This window comes from Megalops cyprinoides, chromosome 5 (genome assembly GCF_013368585.1).
Source record: "Megalops cyprinoides isolate fMegCyp1 chromosome 5, fMegCyp1.pri, whole genome shotgun sequence".
In the NCBI taxonomy this organism is placed as follows: domain Eukaryota; kingdom Metazoa; phylum Chordata; class Actinopteri; order Elopiformes; family Megalopidae; genus Megalops; species Megalops cyprinoides.
In genome coordinates, this window is record NC_050587.1 from 2927778 (window position 1) to 2946835 (window position 19058).

At 47.3% G+C, this 19058-nt stretch overlaps 1 protein-coding gene across 4 annotated transcripts in view; it reads right to left on the bottom strand.

Moving 5' to 3' along the window:
• dab2ipb (DAB2 interacting protein b) overlaps nt 1–19058 on the bottom strand; it is a 219230-nt gene that overhangs the window by 134287 nt on the left and 65885 nt on the right. Inside the window, exon 1 of one of the 4 annotated variants that reach the window (XM_036528506.1) lies at nt 4973–5075. The exons of the other annotated variants lie outside the window; for them this stretch is intronic. The gene's annotated coding sequence lies outside the window, so the exon portion shown is untranslated. Of the gene's footprint in view, nt 1–4972; nt 5076–19058 lie in introns of those variants that run through there. 4 annotated transcript variants of the gene reach the window in all.

The window sequence follows — 19058 nt, forward strand, 5'->3', positions numbered from 1 at the left end:
GCTTCCAACAGGAAATTGCACAGCCTTCTCTGGTATTCATCTTTATTTAATCGCGATTCCAGCCTTCATATTAGGCCTCCAGTCTCCGGCCAAATCTGAATGGGCGCGCTGTGTCCCGTGGGTCATGCTCAATTTGACGCCGCTGTTGACGAGGATGGCGTGGTGTTGGAGCACACTAATTCCAATCAGTGCAGTGACTTTGAGACAGCCACTGCGTGCGGTGACATTCTCCGCCAGTGACCTCATTATCGCTCCAGGGTGACCTGCAGATAACGGGCTGCACTAAGGCGCCGGAGGGGCGTGGGGAGAGGGGCCGCAGCCACGGCTGCGCTTTGATGTGCGTTACTCTCTATCATCCTTAACCTTAACTAACGGCGTGTCTGGCCTGTAACACGTTAAACAGGGTGTCAGCTGAGTCTCAGCTCTCAGCTGAGTTTCAGTGTGGGATGTCTGTACACCTGTGCTTAAACAGTTGCACTGTCAAGCTCCTGAAGAGCCTGCCAATCCCCCTGTCAGGCAGCCAGAGCGCGCCGCTCCCATCAGCCTCTCTCTGACTCTGAGAACACACACACACACACACACACACATACACACACGACCACACGACCACACACACACACACACACACACATACACACACGATCACACACACACACACACACACACACTATGCGCCCCACTTCAGCACTAGTATTTTTAAAAAGCTAATACTGGAAAAGGCAGTAAGGGCCTCGGCTTCAGCAGAACTGCAGCAGCTCTGTTGAGTCATTTCTGAGTTTCTACTTTCCTGTTTTTATTACTTAAGAGAGAAAAAACAAGGCCCTACGTTCTGCTTCCTGTCGGCCAAAAAAAAAGTTTCTTGTTTTGTTTGGCAAATAAATTCCTTTGTTTCGAATTATTTGTGGGAACTGTTCAGAGAAGGAAGCGGGTGTTTTCGCAGCGGGTGAAATGGACTCCTGCATTCCTGGAACAGAGTGTTGACTGCAGTTTCTACGAGTTTCATACTGTGACTACTGTGAGTGGAACCTCTCATATCACACGCATACACACAGTGGAAACTCCTATCAGGAAAGTTCAGTTAAACAAGACTCAAATAAAGGCCTACACATGAACTAGGCCCAATCAGTCATTGTTGAGTTACTGGATATGATTCAAACAGGGGAAAGATAGGGCACTATTCAAGATTACAGGTGATGGATCCCAGCATTACTGCCTTTTCGCCATCTAGTGGTAAATTAATGTACTGCTGCTACTCTGAGGAAGCTGAATACTCAGCTAGAGAGCGACACTTCCGCTGCTAGTGCTGCTCAGCCTCAGTCAGAGATATTCTGTTTGATTTATTTGATTGGTCTGTAGAGGGGCACTCATCACATTAAAGGCCCACTGGCAGGAGGCTTTGAAAAGCGGAAGATCAGAGTGGCGGCTTTGCCTTCGCAGTGCACCAATGGATTCGTACGGGCTTCTCGCTGTTGGGCCGGAGCGAGACCAGCGTGCTGCTCTCCTGGGAGCCGGCGGAGACTGCAGCAAAGCCCTCCTCCTTCCCCCCGTTTCCCCTGACCCCTCCCCACCCCCCGGCGCATCATACCTGCAGGTCCCAGATCTCTCACTTCATCTAAGCCCTTTTGACTTCTCGTCAAAGGCTCTCTGTGGTACCAGGAGACCCCCCCCCCATGCCTCTCTGTGCCTGACTTTCTCCGAGTGTTTAAAAATGACAGTGCCTCGTGTGTGCTGAAACCTCAGAGATAAACATGACACATTTGCCAGGGTTTTAGCCAGCTTAGGAGGGGTTTGCGCAGCAAAGATGGCACCTAATCCCTTTCCTGGAGCTTTCCCATTACACTTTTGTTAACAACAAAAACACTAACGGCCTCGGTTCCGAGACACACTCTTCCCTGCTTCTGAGAAACTTAACAGAGAACCTGCTCTTGCCCTGAAAGATAAGAGCAGTACTGCTTTGGCACAGTAGATCAAATAACCTGTGTCTTCACCCATCATGTATTACTGTCAGTTACCATCCAAATCTGTAGTGTTGCATTATCCTATTACATCCATCATGAATCTCTCAATTATCCCTCTCATTTTTGAAGTTCCACCTCAGATGTAGTTAACCATCATCAGAGAAGCCATTCAACTGAACTGTGCCTGTGTTCTCTTAACGGCGTTATAATGGAGGCTTCGTCATCATACATTTCAACATGTAGCTTGGTGACTGAGACATCCACTAATAAAACAATGATAAAACATGGCAGGTTCCTCACAAAAGGCGTAGTCCTCTTAATTTGTGTATTTGTGTGCGTGCGTGCGTGCGTGCGTGCGTGCATATGTGCGTGCGTGCATATGTGCGTGCGCAAGGGCATGTGGGAGAGAGAGAGGAAGGCCCTTTTCTGCTAAACAAATGCTGTGCATCCACAACCAATTGTGAATGCACTGTGTCTCCCCAGTGAGTAGTAATGGGGACAGCTGGCTGTTACACTGTGAGAGCAACATCAAAGCTTCATCTGTCCCCATTTTTTTTTGTGAGTGGAGAGAATATCCCATGTATCTAACAATGGATTTGAAAAGAATAAAGCGAGGGGCTTCAGCGTTCCAGGAGTTCAAAACCACAGTATCATGTAAGCTGGCCTAACAGCTGCCGCGCCTTCAAAGCAGGGCTGTTTGTGTGTGGCGTATGGACGAGCCCACTCAGCAGCTGGGTGAAGGTGACGTAACGCCGCTCCCGGGGAGGACTTCAGAGAGAAAGAGTCGACTTTCCGGGGGCCATCTGCATTTGGGATCGTCACGTCTGAAGGGTAGCATGGGTTTCCATGTGCTCCGAAGGCCTCAGCACATGCCAGGAAGTGCATTATGGGATTGCTGAGGTGGTTTTACAGCACTCTCGGTTTAATTGTGAAATTCATCTGCTTACTTTAGGAAAGCATACAGCCAATGCACTGCTGGAGTGAGATCCTCACTGAAACACACACACAAGCACACACATAGGCATGCTAACAAACACACACACACACATAGGCATGCTAACAAACACACACACACTCACACACACACTCACAAACACACACACACACACACACACACACAAACACACACACACACACACACACACACACGCACACAGGCATGCTAACACAGACACACGCACAGGCATGCTCACAAATAAGTCCATCTACATGTTGCCAATGAACTTAGAGAAGTACAGGAGTGCAACACTGAGGCAAGCAGACGCAATGGTCTTATCTTTGTACACCTTCTCTCTCAATGTCACTGACGTTTACAGACAACATGTCCTTTGTGATTCCCCTACTACTGAGATCACAGAAGCATAGCTGATTCTTCTCCTCTGTTTGCGAATATTCAAATTTAACTGATGACTTTCATTGTTTGCCCTGACCTGATAATGCAATCAGATGTACGAGCATACCATAGCAACTGAAACAGGACACAGCAAAAGCATGAGGTAATCCTGGCTGTAGTAATGCGGCTGTTATGCGCTGTGCGCCAGGCCATGCTGGCACTTCCCTAAGATAATAGTCACAGGCGAGGGTGAGCTTTTCCTCAGCAACACATCCCCCTCCTTTCTGTTTTCCCTTTTTCCACTTTTTGCTCGGGCAATCGAGAAGTACGCTTTGGTGGCAGTCGCCCAAGATGCGGCAGAAATAAGTCATTTCATATTATCTCCAGCATTTATCCTCCGCGAGGCAATATTTAAAAGCACTTGCACTCCGAGTGGATAATTGTACAGCAAACTCGCCTTCACGGACCGTTAGCCCTTCTGTTGTCCCTTTCTATTTGCATACAAAACTGTACCTTGCTAATTAGCAGAGATGAACCCTGAGAAGACCCTTGTGTGGAAAGATTGCACAGGACCCCCATTCTTCAAACAGTGGATTCACCCACTGCCACATGGGTGTCAGAGTTAGAGAAGGATTCTCTGGAATGCATGGGCTTAAAGGGCACCTTCAGCTGCTCTCAAAAGTAAGCATCAACATTTCATGGCACTATTGTCTAGCAGCATACGCCAAACCAATGTCCACTACGAGGCAGATGTAGAAAAGCATCACTTTCTCAAGGTCTTCACATGGAACCATTCTTGGAGAAATTTAGGCCGAAACAAAACACACAGAGAAACATGCTGACAACACAGAAGTCACAGGAGTGGCACATGTCTGGCCTTATAAAACAATGCAAGGCCAACTCTGCTGGACTCCTGAAGTGCAGAGTTCATCTTGTGCAATTCTGCCAGTGGTCCCTGTTCCCCTTACTAACCCGTTTTTGCTAGAGTCGCAAAAAAAAGAGAGAGAAATCAAGGCAGGGCGACAGAAAAAAGCTGTCCTGGGCCACTATAATTACAACCAGCAGCGACATGCGTGGTATCTGCCTAACCCTTCAGACACAGACAAGGACCGCGAGAGGGGAGACAGAATAGCCTATTCTCCCTTTTCTTAGCAGTAAGAGGCTCTGACACCTTTCCACTAGCTGCTTTCAGAGAACTACAGGCCCCCGCCGCTGTCTCCTTTGCTTGGGGCCCTTGTAGTGTTCTGCAACAACTGCTCAGTACAAGAGAACCAACTTCGACAGCACGACTCCATGTATATGACAGCATATCTTGCAGGAGAGAGTGCGTTATAAATATTAACTTCAACTGTCTGATCTATTTGAAACTCTATGTGGTTTTTATTCCTCTTGCAGCTACTACACACAGCGTCCAATCACAATTCACAAATCTCCAGACCCACTCAAATACAAGTCCTCCAAACAGTAAAGGCGGATGGGCCAGCTACTCCCACCATATTCAGGAAAATACATCTGTTTTAACGTAAAACACAATATACATCTGTTTTAAATGAGTTGACTGACAGGGCACAAGCTAATGCAACAATTATGTAAACTGAAAAGAGTGGTTGCCAAGGGTTTTGTTGACAGCTCTGAGAGAGGACAGAGGAGCAGAGTGGAGTGACACGAGAGTGACAGTTACCCCTGTTGGCGGGTCGGGTGCGACTGCGGGACCGACTGCGTTGTCTCTGCAGCCTGGTCCGGCCCAGTAGCCTATAGTAGTAGGATGGTCTCCCGCAGGTCTTCCTTGCTGTGCCCGACATGGTCTATCCCAAATCAGAAAGAGGCTCTCCCACAGTCAGCGCACACCGTCCTGTCTTGTTTCAACAACTCCAGAGGTGGAAAAACTCCCAGGGAAAAAAAAAGTTGAGAAGCCGCTGCGTCCCACCACAATGTCCTGGTCCCAGACCGGGAGGACACAGGGGCGAACACTGCGACTCAGAACGGGCTTGGGAACGCGGAGAAAAGAAGGCTCTGGTTTCACTCTCAGAGGAAACAAACACTGAGCTCTCCTTCCCAGCAGATAAGTGTGCTGTACTTGGAGGGGAGCGGGGCAGTTGGTATGCCATTGACGAGAGAACAAAAGTTAGGCTCCGGGGAAAACCTGGCACGGACTTTGGGAAGGAAGGGATCAGGACCGGAAGGCTTGGAACTCGTTCAGCGTTTGCTTCAGACATGTGCTAGCCATTTTCTGCGTTCTCTCCATGTAAAGGAGGCTGAAGGGAAAGATGAATGACTTAGCTTTCTTCTCCAAGGAAGCTGACTGCGAATCTGCAAGGCCGCCTCCGTATGGGAATTGATAGGCGTAGATACAGTAATTGATGCTGAACATGTCACTTGTGTCCTTGGCAAGGCATGGTGATGTGTGCTCCTCTGAGCATGACAGACCCTTGACCTGAGAACTTGTAACTGTGCAACTGTGCATTTTGAAAGACTGGGACAAAATGGAAGCCGTCGCAAGCCCACTTCAGCAGATGTTCTCTATCAGAGGGTCCGTGTGGCTTTGAGGGACCTTAATGAGGCCTTGCTGTGGAGTACTTACCTCTGAAGCGTTTTCCTCTCCCTTTTTGCATTTGGAGGGCAAAGTCGACACGAGAGCACAGCTTAGAATTTTGGATGCGAATTATGGCAGCAATCTGCGGAACCATTTGTGAGCAATAAGACAATCACAGAGGGTCCTGTGGTCCCCCTGCAATATGGATGACAAGTCTCACATGTTGAGAGGTGCCAAACGAATCCATTCCCTGTTGAATCCAAGTTTTTGGGGGTGCTCCCCTGGGGGTGGGGGCGTGTGTGTGTGTGTGCGCGTGTGTGGTTGCCCCTGACGTTTGGGTCAAGCAGCTGGTCGGCAGACGGGTCGTAACTCGCTGCTGTGTAGAAACAAAGGGGGATGGCTGAGCCCCTCCCCCTGCACTAGCACCTCCCCATAGAGTGAGAGGAGAGCTGCCTGTCACGGCCTCTCAGCCAGCCTGTCCTCCCCACAAATGCAACAAGTTAGACCAGTTACCAATGCTCGGGTATAGCGAAGGACCCCCAGTGGCTGCGCCGGAACTGTGCCGGGGGAGCGTCAGACCCGTTTGATGACACCCGATGATTTTCAGCTCAGCTCAGAACAAGAGAGAGGGAGCCACCCTATCAGCCTCGTCCCAGAACATCCTACAGCATTCTGGGTTATTTCAATGCCTTTACAGTTCAGGATTATTTTCTTAAACTGTGCAAGCAGTGCTGGGCCATGTATAAAATGTTAATATAGCCCAAAAAAACAGGGCATTCACCATTCATAGAATCTGCTGCTGGGTAAACACTGGAAATATACCACCCCAGGGAGGCCTGCTACTTTTATGGCACTCTTTTACATCTCTTTCTTAACTACTCCACAATTTTCGGCCCTGCTCCAGGTTATAATAACACACCCATTACCACTGCAGATCCAACAGCTTCTGTGAGAGGCCTTACAATTCAAGCAAACTACCCCTCTAAACATGCCATTAACGCAGCCAGCCTGTGATTTGGAGAATGTTGGTTAGCAAAAACCATTGTGACCTGGATAGAAAACAAGCCCACAGCAGCGGGCAGTGCCGCGAATGTGTTATTCAGGGCAAGGCCGCCATCTCGCTCGCGGGGCTACCTTCAAATTTAGAGTATCGCTTTGAAGCTGCCTCTCTTAGTGTCGAGGAACTGAGGAGATGTGTTTGCAGTGCCATAAAGGCATAAATGTCACCACAGGCTGCTTAGCTTTAAAGGGTTTGTTCATAATTGAACTCTGAAGGCTCTCGCTAGCAAGTATATAGAGATAAGTCAAAGCCCCATGCTTAATCAACACAAATAAAAGGAAAAAAACGTCTGCAGTCTGGAATTGATTAGCTGAAGGTAGAATGTGAATTAAGGCTGACTACAAAAGGTCTGTCCATGTGAAACTGGTATGCCTGCAGAGGTGTGGTGCAGTGGTTTGGGAACAAACATTTGAAATGGAAGATTACAGGTTTGAATTGCAAGTGGGGCACTACTGGCGTGCGTTCAAGTGAGGCACACAACCGCATTGCTTCATTAAATATCCTGCTGAATACGCGGACAATATGTTCGCTGTGTACATCACCACGGATATGGGTGTTCACTTTCCATATACGTAATAACAATACAACTAAAATGAATGTGATTACTTCATGTGAGGGGATGTAAGAGAGAACATAAGGAAAGGATGAGTAAGTTACTGTAAATTGAATATATCGCTGACACATAGTGGTTCTGCGTCTCAGAAGGATATATATATATCAGTGTGAAGTATTCTTCAGAAAGGAACCAAAATTAAAAATAAGCCGGAACACGATGTGCATGCTTTCGGTGGGTATCGGCGTATTTTTGTGTTACAAACGAGCTGAGGAGCTGAATCCAAGCACGAAGGCCCAGTGCCTCATTAATTAAGCAGACTCAAACGTCGAGACACAGCTGTACAGACAACAAAAGGAGGACTAGTCTCCTGTGAGCAGAGTCTGTGAATCGCTGCATGCGGGTCAATAAAAACAAGGATTTCTTGTTCGCTGTTCCCACTAGAATACGTTTGAGAGGCCCCCTATCTGTCTTGCCCTGGACTGCTTCCACAGATTGCACTCAATTTTGTGTGTGTGTGTGTGTGTTTGTGTGCTTTATCACTGGAAGAATGGCCTGCCTCGTCATCATTCTCCTGTGGGGTCTGAGCAGGTACTCTGGCAGTAAAAGCCTTATCGCCAGTCCGTTTTGTGCCAGGCTGGTTCTGTGAGGCTCATTCGTCGATATCTCCATAGTGACCGCCTGGCTGCGGCCGTGAGGTGATCTGCGCTCGTATTTGTTTACTCAGCAGGTGCTCTTGTCAAAGTTTGATTTCAAACACAGGTTGTTCTCTTGTGGAACAATTACCAGGGATGTGGCAGCGTCAAAAGGCCCGAGCTCCAAGGAGCTGACACTGACAATGTAACCGTGACTGAACACTGGCCGGAGACATCCACGCTCTTCTCATTGAAGGACAGGCAACATTATGCAATGCAAAACACAACTGCCATGGCCAGCAAAGTAACGCAAAGACTACAGATCTGTCAGTGTCTTTGCCTGCAGTGTATTTTGAATAATGCCACAAGGCCTTCAGACAGCCAGAAAAGCTGCAGTTACATCCAGCCTCCACATGCCCTCCATGTCATGTCACTCATATGAACAATGCTGAGGCCGTGGAAAGACTCAGCGACTGCAGACCACAGGAAACAGACACTGTGTGACAGCGTGTCCAGGGTCAGACTGAGAGAGCTCAGGTCACTCTTTAAGACCGGGTCACTTCCTGTTCTCATGCCTCCACTGGTTTCCATGAAAACACTCCAGAGGGAGAGAGAGGCCAGGCTCCATGTGGACAGTGGTGCCGCAATGTCTGTACGTATGTAAGTGAGCGCGTGTGTATGTGTGTGGCTACGCTCATGTGAGCACGTTTATGCAGAAGTATGCGTGCGCACATGTGGGTACATGCGTGTTATTGCATGCATGCATCATTTTATGCTGCCAGGCCATTTTAAATATTATTTGTGTGGAGAGGGCTGTCTTCAGGGCAATGAGTGATGGACAATAAAGGCAATAGCAATGCACAGTTTCAAAGAAACAAAGGAAAAAACAGTTCCTACCTGTTTACAATTGCCATGGAGAGGGATGGGTCAGGTCCACGGTGATTACATGTGGAGGAAAAAAGAGAACAGAATTAGTTTTAGAGGCTGAATGGCCCTGCACTTGCTCCCAGTTGTTCTTGTCATTATTTCTGATGGCTCCACAACTCAAACATTGTGTCTTCCATTTAGTAGGGCTGAGCTTTGCTATCATCTTCCTGTATTGTCCGTCTGTTTGCTGCTGGGCAGCTCCTGCCTTACTTTGCATTCTCTTCTGTATTTCCATTGATTAATGTCTGATGGTAATTGCCTCCTATGTAATGATGATTGATGGCTGAGTAGGCTTCTGTGCAGCCCTTGCACATTCGGCCTGCGCTCTCTTCACGCGGGTTGCCTGTCCTGTAGCCGTTAGTGCTTTGGTTGTAAACACCATCTTGTTTCCACTGTGTTGTACCCGTGTCACCACCACAGTTGTCTGACATGGTGCCTTCATCTCTGTGTCCCCCTCCTTTCTTGCTAGCCCTAAAGGTTACCGCAACGCGTTGCAGAAGTACTGGCAGAGAATGAAAAGCCGGCACTGCGGACGGTGCGCGAGGGGCCACGGGGGCCCTGAGGCCTTCCAAATCTCCCCCCTCCTCCACGCTGTAGTGTGTGCACGTGGACATACACTCAGGTGCTTATGCAAGCAGGAGGACCACTGTGCAGATTGGCTGCAGCCAAGCAGAGCTTAGGTCTGCAGGACCGTCAGGAGACGTGCATGAGTCAGCCTCATTGGGAGAGACTGGGATCGGCACATGAAAAGATCAAACCAGGACCATGATACTGGGAGCAGGTTATGAATGATGAATAGGGTTCTATCAATTAGACATTACTGTGCTATACCATGTGACAAATGATATGATTCTTTTCAGACAAACTGCCAGCAGACCCACTGACAGGTGTCAGTAGTGAGTACTTCTGGGTGCGTACCTCTTGTGGGAGTGGAGTGTTTGACCACCCTGGGATAAAATATACGAGAACGCACCAGAACACAATCCTCTTAGCGATGAACCCCACCACCCCCACCAATCCCATCTTCACAGCATTGCAGGTCACCATGGAGCTTTACCTCCATTAGCACTTACCTAGGGATTATTACTGATTATTATCATTTATTCATGATGCCACCGTGACCTATAGAGCGATGGGGAGGACGGGAAAAAAGCACAGAGCACTGTGACACAACTCCACCGAAATACTAAACACAAAAAAAGGAGCAGCACTGATAAACAGTTTCTTGAGAGTGAAAAAGCACGAGAAACACATAACCGGATGGATTGTGGGGTAAATACTAATCTGGAGCACGCTTTCAGAGTCAGGCACCTCCAGGCACCTCCAGCTCCAGTGCTACAGTGAGGGGAGCTTCCTCTGTGACAAGGCTGAAGCATCTCCACTCAGCCCTGGAGGACAGCGGGTGTAGCCATTTCCAATATGAGCAATGGGCTTCACTCCTTCATCCCGTGTGCACACCCTTCATCTTCAACAACATCTCTCTCTGGTGGGTCGATACGTTTGAACAATAGCTCCAGCGCTGACTTCTCGCTGATGGGGGGGAGCGGATACGCCAGCTAATGACGTTCATTTCACATTCTCACCCAAGACCTATGACCTTTCTGCTACGTTCAGCCAGGGGCTGTGGGTGATACAAGAAGAGCCAGGAAACAGTCAATGCTCACTGTACAGAGAGAGGGGAGAAACGCCGGATTTGCCCAATCTTTCTCAGAATGTGTCGCACAAGTTTGGTCATGTCTTGTGGAGCGCACTGCTACATAACTGTCAGAATCTTCCACATACCTCCACAGCTTCTCTGGCATCTCCATTCACCCACTCATGCTTGAAACCTCAAAACAAGCCCCACTTCAGGGGGAATGAAAGGGGGAGAGGAATTAAAAACAACAGGGGCTCCTGCACGGAGCATCCACAAACATGCTTGAGCGGTTTAACATAGCACGCTGATCCCATTAAAGGCAGCCAACACAAAGTCGATGAGTCCAATAGGCTTTGTATTGCTTTTCTCTGGTACTCTCACTCCTTATAGAGCTATATCTGGTATCTCCTAAACTAACCAAATTAAAATGTTTCCATTGGTACAAAAGCAAGGCAGATTGCTGAGGCAACTGAAAATCAATGCAGAGCCCAGTAATTTATCTTTGCATTGATCAGCCGGAGCAACAGGCTGACCCTTCTAATGACATAAACCATATTTACTATCAACCTGCGTGAGAGCGTGATATGAACATGGAGCAGTCAATGAGTCCTAACAGAGAGGGTTCTGCCTCTGGAGAAGGGCATTTGTTATCTTGGCATGGAAAAACAGGATTATTCTGTCGTTAGTAGTGCTGTCATGGCTAGCTTACTCTGGAAACATACTCTAGGTCACTGGCTCAAGGGGTGACAGCAAAGCGCTCCTGTTATTAAAGGTTTCCACTTCCACATCAAAGCCTTTTAATCCCAGTCAGCCTAGCTGACCACAGGAGAACAGGAGATCAAAAGGAGGAAGGTTACAAGTCTGCTGTAGTCATTGCTACAGTGTAGGCTAACAACATTGGTCAAAATTTCATACTGATTTGCATACAGCAATCCTGTCCAATATGGATCCATGAGTGTATGGACAGAAATACATTAACTAAATCTGATCCTAAAATGGCATCCACTTTTATTATTTCAGGAGAATTACATTTCAAATCAAAGATTCGGTCCAATTTGGTTCCCCACCACTTGTGCAAACTTGTATTCATTTGTTACTGCTAATGAGCCATTCTAGGCATTCGGCTTCTGTGGTGGTGATATCCTGAGGTAGAGCAGGGTAAGGCTTTGGTGTGATGTCATCACAGGGGGCCGCAGTAAATGACCAGCCGGAGGGCAGTGTCACTCTCTGACATGCACGGGACCCTGACCTCGCCATGAACTCCCGTCTCCATGGCAGCGGGAGGCGGGGAGGTAGCAGCTGGCTCTGTTTGTTTTGGGATACTTCACCAACGGAGCTGGCGTCTGAGATGGTGACATGGCCCAGGCTCCCTGTCCCCCACAGTGCTTGTCCGTGGCCTCATTCCATCAGGTACCAGCGACACTGGAACCCTGCACTTCCTTCCTCCCTCCATGAGCCTGGGGCAGAATCCCTCCCTGTCTCAACCTGGGTGGATAACCCGCCAAAATCAGGGAGCACAACAATAAGGAATAACCGCAAACAGGCACAATAACTCCGCCATTAATATTAAGTGCTGAGACTAATTAGTGACCTATATTCAGAGTTATACACAACACCAGTAGCTCTATGTGTTTGACAACAGGTGTCTGAATGTATCTGCACGGGGGACTGCTTGGCCCTTGCTGAAGATGGAATTCCAAAATTCTAAGAGGATTCTCCAAATGCTCAACCCTCCAGACAAGGCTGACTGAATTCTGCGCTGACATTCCTCTCCGGTTGTTTTTCAGAGCAGAGCGCTTAAAGTGTGCTGTGAGCACCGGTGCTGAACTTCGGTGCTTTCAGCTGCAGAAACAGAGCACTGTGAGTAAAACACAAGGCGCACTGGTGCATTTCGAGTATCTGGCTGCTTTTAGGGTGAGTGAAAGAGAGAGAGGGACCCCAACTCCCTCCCCACAGAGGCATTCCTTTCCTTCACACCACACTACCCATGGGCTCCCATAATGACAAGCTGCCAGATTCCTATCAGAAGCCAGTCCAGATTGGTATTCCAGAGCCTCGGCCCACTCCTCCTCGCTCACAATACGAGGCAGAAGGGATCAGGGATGCCAGCATATGGAGAAACCATTGCTCGTGCATGGATGCACAATCGGGCCCTCTTCAAAGGGAGTGGGGGGTGGGGGGTGGGGGGTGGGGGGGCAGTCCCTTTCCTCCTCAGACTGACGTGGGGCCTCATCGCATGCGAACCATTCACCATGCCCGGACAAGTCAGGAACTGTGCACTGTGCAGGAAGGCGTGCTCGAAAATAGGAACAGCAGCAGACTTCAAAGTGAGACGTGGAGGAGCTAATCTCTTAGCCATGTCTAGTTTTCAGAGCCCCTAACACTAATTATGCGTCAGCTTGTTTTGCTCTCTGGTCCCTTCCTAACTGCCCCTGTGGAGGTGAAAATGCACGACCAGCTTCTGTTCTCTGCAAACGGCCTATAATACAGTAGAAAAGCTTAGTGCTATAGGCCTCTATCACGCCTTTCTGTTCCTCTGTTCCCATTTCATTCTGGTAGGAGAAGTGTAGCCTAGCGCTGCTGTGGACATTCCCCTGTGTGTGCTAAGCAGAGACGGGGGCTGGGAACACAGCGGCTCCACACCATGCTCCAACATGCTGTGCTTCCCCATCTCATGTGTACACACACGTGCGGTACACCCATGTGTTCCTTCAGGGCAATAACAACAGACAGTAGAGCCTAACCTAGTAAGTATTGACATAAGTACACAGGGCAAATATGACACATTCAAAATGTTATGATGGTAATAAAGTGCCTTCAAATATAAACATTAACCATACACATAAAAATCAGGCTGGAATATTCAGTGAGGACACATTAACTCATTTTCTTCCCTACATGGTTCATGGGCACAGCCCCAACTGCTAAAACAAATATATTTGTTCCTGTTGAAACAGCAGCAGCAATAATTCCAACCAATCAGATTAACCCTCAGAAATGCTATAGTTATGGGAACAGACAGAGAGAATGCAAACATTAGCTACAGCAACATCCAACAGGACCCCGAAGGATGGACATGGGAAGTTCAAGCCTGAAGAATGTTCAACCAGAGCATCCAAAAGCATAACTGACACACAAAATGCTTCCAGGTGTTACTTAAAAAAAGGGCTTCTACACAGACTACAGACACCCTTTCATCCATAGCTCTGAATGCTCTGAGGTGTTTGTGGCCCGGAAATGATCCCTGACAAGAAACATCTAAGTGAGTCTAAGGATGATGGGAAATGAGGGAAAGCAAAACTAGATCCGAACTGTAGCACTGGATTGTACTTCAGAGTGCTTCACAGGACTTCAGAGTATGAAAAGTGCACATGCACTGCCCTCATCTGGATATGAATGGAACTGCAGCTCATGATGGACGCAGCACACACTGGGAGCAGCAGGAACGTGCCAGCTATTGTGGGGTGGCGGCCTGCAGGATATGCACCACACCCACACTCCCACATACACACACACACCGGCTATACTTAGAACCAGACTTACTTAAAATGCACACGGCAACCCCTGCTGTAACTACTGCCCTGTCTTCTCTATCCCTATAAATCAGAGCTAACACACACCACTCAAGATGCCTGCAGAGGAGCTGTGGACTTAATGAAAGCTGGGAGCCTTGCCTTCGTGCCATCCAGGCACGAAGCTATGCCATCCCATTTGAGGGAATTGGTGTTGGGAATAAAAGCACTGATCACATTAGAGCAGCAGGGGTGCACAATCCCCAGCAGCTCTCCCTGCTCTGATTGGTTGGGGGGTGTCGCCCTGGCGATTAGAAGTGCAGTCCTCTCCCCCATCACATCAAGGAAAGGCTACATTTTTCCGTGGCAAATAATCACCCCCGCCCCCCCCCCCCCCCCCCCCGCGAGCTCTATAATATCTACACAAACACGAATCAATACCGCCGCAAAGACCGCAACATTTCTGAGACTGAATCATGAGCAGGCCATCCCCTCTGTGCCACTGGGGGAGTCCAGGCCCTGTTTGTTTGATTCGGCTTAGCGGACGCATAGCCAAAACGGCTGTTTCTTTCAGCTATTGTACAAATATTTTCATTAAGAGGAGAGCGGTGTTTTCTGTGGATTAGAGAGACTGTTCTGATGGGATCTGGGGAGGCGGTGTACACACACAGATTAGAACGACCCAACCCGCGGCAGACGCGTCAGGGAGAGAGCGGTACTTCAAAGACAGAAGACCGCCACACCATGCACACACCCCAGAAGAAATTGCAGTTTCTTTTTTTATCTTCATTAAAATCATTACTATCCGGTCATTTATTTAGCATGTTCCCTTATTTAAGGTTTACAAACACAACTGCCATGCAAAATCCAAAACACAATTTAAATTCAAATAACAATTAACCGAGTGAAAGTAAAGCTGATAGCAATTAATCTGAGAATTAAAGCCACAGCCTTTGACACCCTAAAGCCATGTAGAGCAGGAGTAGACACAGGGGCAACACAGAAACAGAGTTTAAATCCAACTTACAAGCTACCAATTAGAGCAAATTGGATAGTAATTTACAATTCAACGGAGGAGCACCTGTAATCCCCTAAAGCCTAAAGCCATACACTCAGAGCAAACACTGGCCAATTTATAAAATAATAATGGTTGGCTGTGCCTCTTTGTCATCAGCTTGCTGGTGTCTTTTGTGTTTTTTGGGGGATGGTTGGGGTGATGGGGGTTATTGGTTGGAGAGTGGCCTCATTACTGAAGTAAAGAGGTGTTTGACTGACAGGACCCCACCCCACAGTCCCTCTACCCATCCCTGACCCAGACAAAATTTTCATAGTTACACTCCTGAAGACTTCAAAACAGTCCCTTTGTACATACAACACATCCCATTACTAAGCTGCTTCATTCCACACTCAGTGAACAGTGAGGAAAAGACTGATAGCACAGCTTTAGAATGGCTTATTCCTCTTCTGTTCGCACTCCACATTAATTTATCAATGCAGGCTCTCTTTCTCCTCTCAGAGCCAAACAGATGTATCTAAATGTTTAAAGGTGCCTGCCGCACTATGAGATTCAATTAAGGCTTTCTAAATAAATCACAGTATAGCTAATAGAATAACAGCTGTTTTGAATAATGCCTACTGCTTTTACTTTATATCTCTTACAAGCGCTGTATCTGAGAATATACCTTGAGACCATCCAGAATTCAGTTTGTGCCGATGTTTTTTGAGAAACAGGCATCCAAACTTCTCAAGCTGCATTCAGAGATACACTTCCCAATATCTGCCAGCAGAGGGCACATGCCAGCCTTCACAGCTCCGGTGCAGATTCACAGGCAAAGAGGGAGAGAGTTATGACACTGGCCTCTTCACTTATATTGTAAGCGCATTAGGGACTCAGGGTAGAAAATGGAGTTGTCCCATTATGCATTTGGAATGCGATCAGAGAGGAGCCAGCGGAGGCGGGGGGTGGGGGGAGGGGTGTCAGTTTGCAGAAGGCACTGTGTACCTTACAGAGGCTGGATTGGATCTGTGTTGTAGCCGCGGTCTGTTTAACCCCGGAAACACAGAGCTCGTCAGGCTAATAAATCAAGGCAGGAACAAATGGAAGACTCCACCTGCAAAAATTAGAGGTGGAACTTCTGTACAGGAGCTGGAGCTGCGAGGTGGGAACGGGACGGGGGGGGGGGGGGCAACATGCACACGAGCACACCTGCAGGTGCCACCCTGAAAGCGACACGGTAACTGAATGTTGCAATCAAACCCTCCCGCACTCTGCGTCACTGAAAGGACTTTCCAGCTCAGATTCTTGTCTGAAAGACATGGGGAGAATGGACTGTGTGACAGCTACAGGCCTCTGTGGCTGGGCTAGAGGCCTGTCGCTGGGATAGATCTTCACTAATTACAGGTCTTGCGCTTTCTCTCTAGCTTTCGCTCTCGCTTTGTCTCCTTCTCCTTCTCCCCTCCCCTCCCTCTCCCTCTCTCTTTCCTTCTGAGCCTCACCTTCCCTATGTGCTTCTTTTCATGTACTCATTGTACAGGCAGTACATCCTGACGCAGCTCCTGTACATCTGGGCATCTGCAGGCAGCATGCATTCAAGCAGCCTCTGCTGTAATGAGGAGCCTTGATGCCTGAACAGGAAATGACATTGCTTTCCCCTGCGACCCAGCCCTCCCCTCTCTCCCTGTGGAGCTCCACTCAGTACCAACACGCACTGTGTGCTGTTACCACGGCATCGTGTCATCTCATCACAACAGGATGACACTTCCTGTGGCCTCTTTATGTCTGAAAATCAAAGAAGTTGGGACTGTTTTCTGGGCTGAGATGCAGCTTTCCAACAACATTCAGGTTCACAAAAAATCAAACGGCAAACCCCGTTTCATAGGTTTTTTCAACTGTATAATGTCCCTCACAAATAAATACTATGGTAAAATAAGCAATACTGTACTTTCAGGTTAAATGGTTTCAGTGTGTGCTTCATTAAGTTGCTCATGATCAAGATTATTTCCTGATCCCAATAACATTTACTATACTGGAAAACTGCATGGTAAAAATTATGAATACATAAGAATCACAGACTGACAGGTCAACAGAATTGCTCTTAGCGCCTTTGCACTGGCAGCTTCCTCTTACCAATTATTTAACGGCTACAAAGGAAAAATTAACACACTGGAAAGAGAAATACGCTTCCTGTACTAATCTAATCCTGTACAATCTATCAGTTATGCAATAGTTTTTATAAATATACATATTCTTTATATTTATCCGGTGGAAATTAAAGGTAAATATAAAGACAATTACGATAACTACAGAGGGTTAGAAGGTAAGATATCAGCTGAGAAGACCAAAAGAGAGGAGAAATTATAAGTAGGACCATGCCACTTAGCGGCCAAGTTGTACATTTTAAAGGACTGTCAACTAAATGACAGCAATAGGTTGAAACATTGCTGTGTTGTGTTCAAGTAATAGCTTTTGTAACAGAGGGAGTAGTTTGCATGCTGCAGCAGCTGGCTGGATCCCACTGTACTGAGAAACATGAGCATATTTCACAGCAACAACCCCTCATGTTAACTACTTAAAATAAACATATGTTTGTATTGTAAATCAGCATTTGGCAGGCACCATGCCATCATTATCCAAAACTAACTCAGAGGACGTGACAATCAGTGCTTATCAACGGCAGTGGTGTAAGCAGACAGAAAGGCTGGAAACTGAAGGAGGAAGCACAAGTGTGAAATGCAAGGGGAGGTCAGAGTGCTGTGATAAAGATCATAGAGTCCCAGGTTCAAGCCCCATTTGAGGCATTTCAACTGTTCTTGTTTCTATCTGTGGAATTATTCTGCTGCTCTACAAAGTTTGAGTGTGTCCATTGCCACTTGTTTTGAGCCCCTTTTGATAAAAATGAATGTGGCACGTGATATTTAAATTGGCCATGCTGTTGGTCCCTTGCCACATCTCTTTGAATAATAGCTGTGAATTACACAGGAATCACACCAACTCCACTGTAATATAATCTTTTAATAGCTGATTTGATGGAGCTCGGATTTGTGTCAGATTTATGGTTGTATTTATTTGGCCTGTTATTATGTGCACAGAAATGAAACAGTCCATATTGATGGCTGTATTCAAGTGTTTACTGACAGTTGATGCACTAACCTGTCCAACATTCTAGGTGAGCTTGTGTGATTTTGTGTTTAGTCTCTTTGGCGTATTTTCACATACACAAATCAACCATCCCAAATGTTATATAACCTAAAAAAATCATTAAAATGTGCAGTATGAAGATTTTTAAGGGCAGCGTGATGTCAAGGCGCAGTGGGGCAAAGCCACTTTGCAAGTACAACTTGATTTTCAAGGCCATGGTGTGAACTCATAAACAAATACAACATGAGAGAAAAACAGTGTCTTCATGACGAGACATACCATGCTGAATGAGAGATTTTTACAGAAAATTCTTTACAGTAGACAAAACAGTTTTCACTGCAAAACAGGCTGGGGAGTGCACTACACCCTTAGATCGAGGCCCAAGATCTGCCCGTTCCTCCTCACTCCCAGGTTATTCAGCTGATATGCAATGCCTTGAAGTTAACGGTAAAGCTGCTAGAGCAGGAGGATCACATCAAAGACAGGAAGGACTCATTATTTGGTACACTAGATCAGATCAATGTAATCAGGGCGATTACTTTTGTCCACTGACTTATTCGGGCGGACGCACTGATCTCAATTACTTCCCTTCTCCCTGACGAGAGAGAAAGGGGATAAACAGCCTGCTTTACTTAATGAGACACATCTTGTCACAGCTGATAGCTGCAGAGGGAGGGAGAGGTGTGAGTGCCTTCTTTATATTCATGCATAAAACCTTACAGATTAAGCGTGTAAACCATCCGATATTATACCTCTGAATCAGAGAGGTAGCC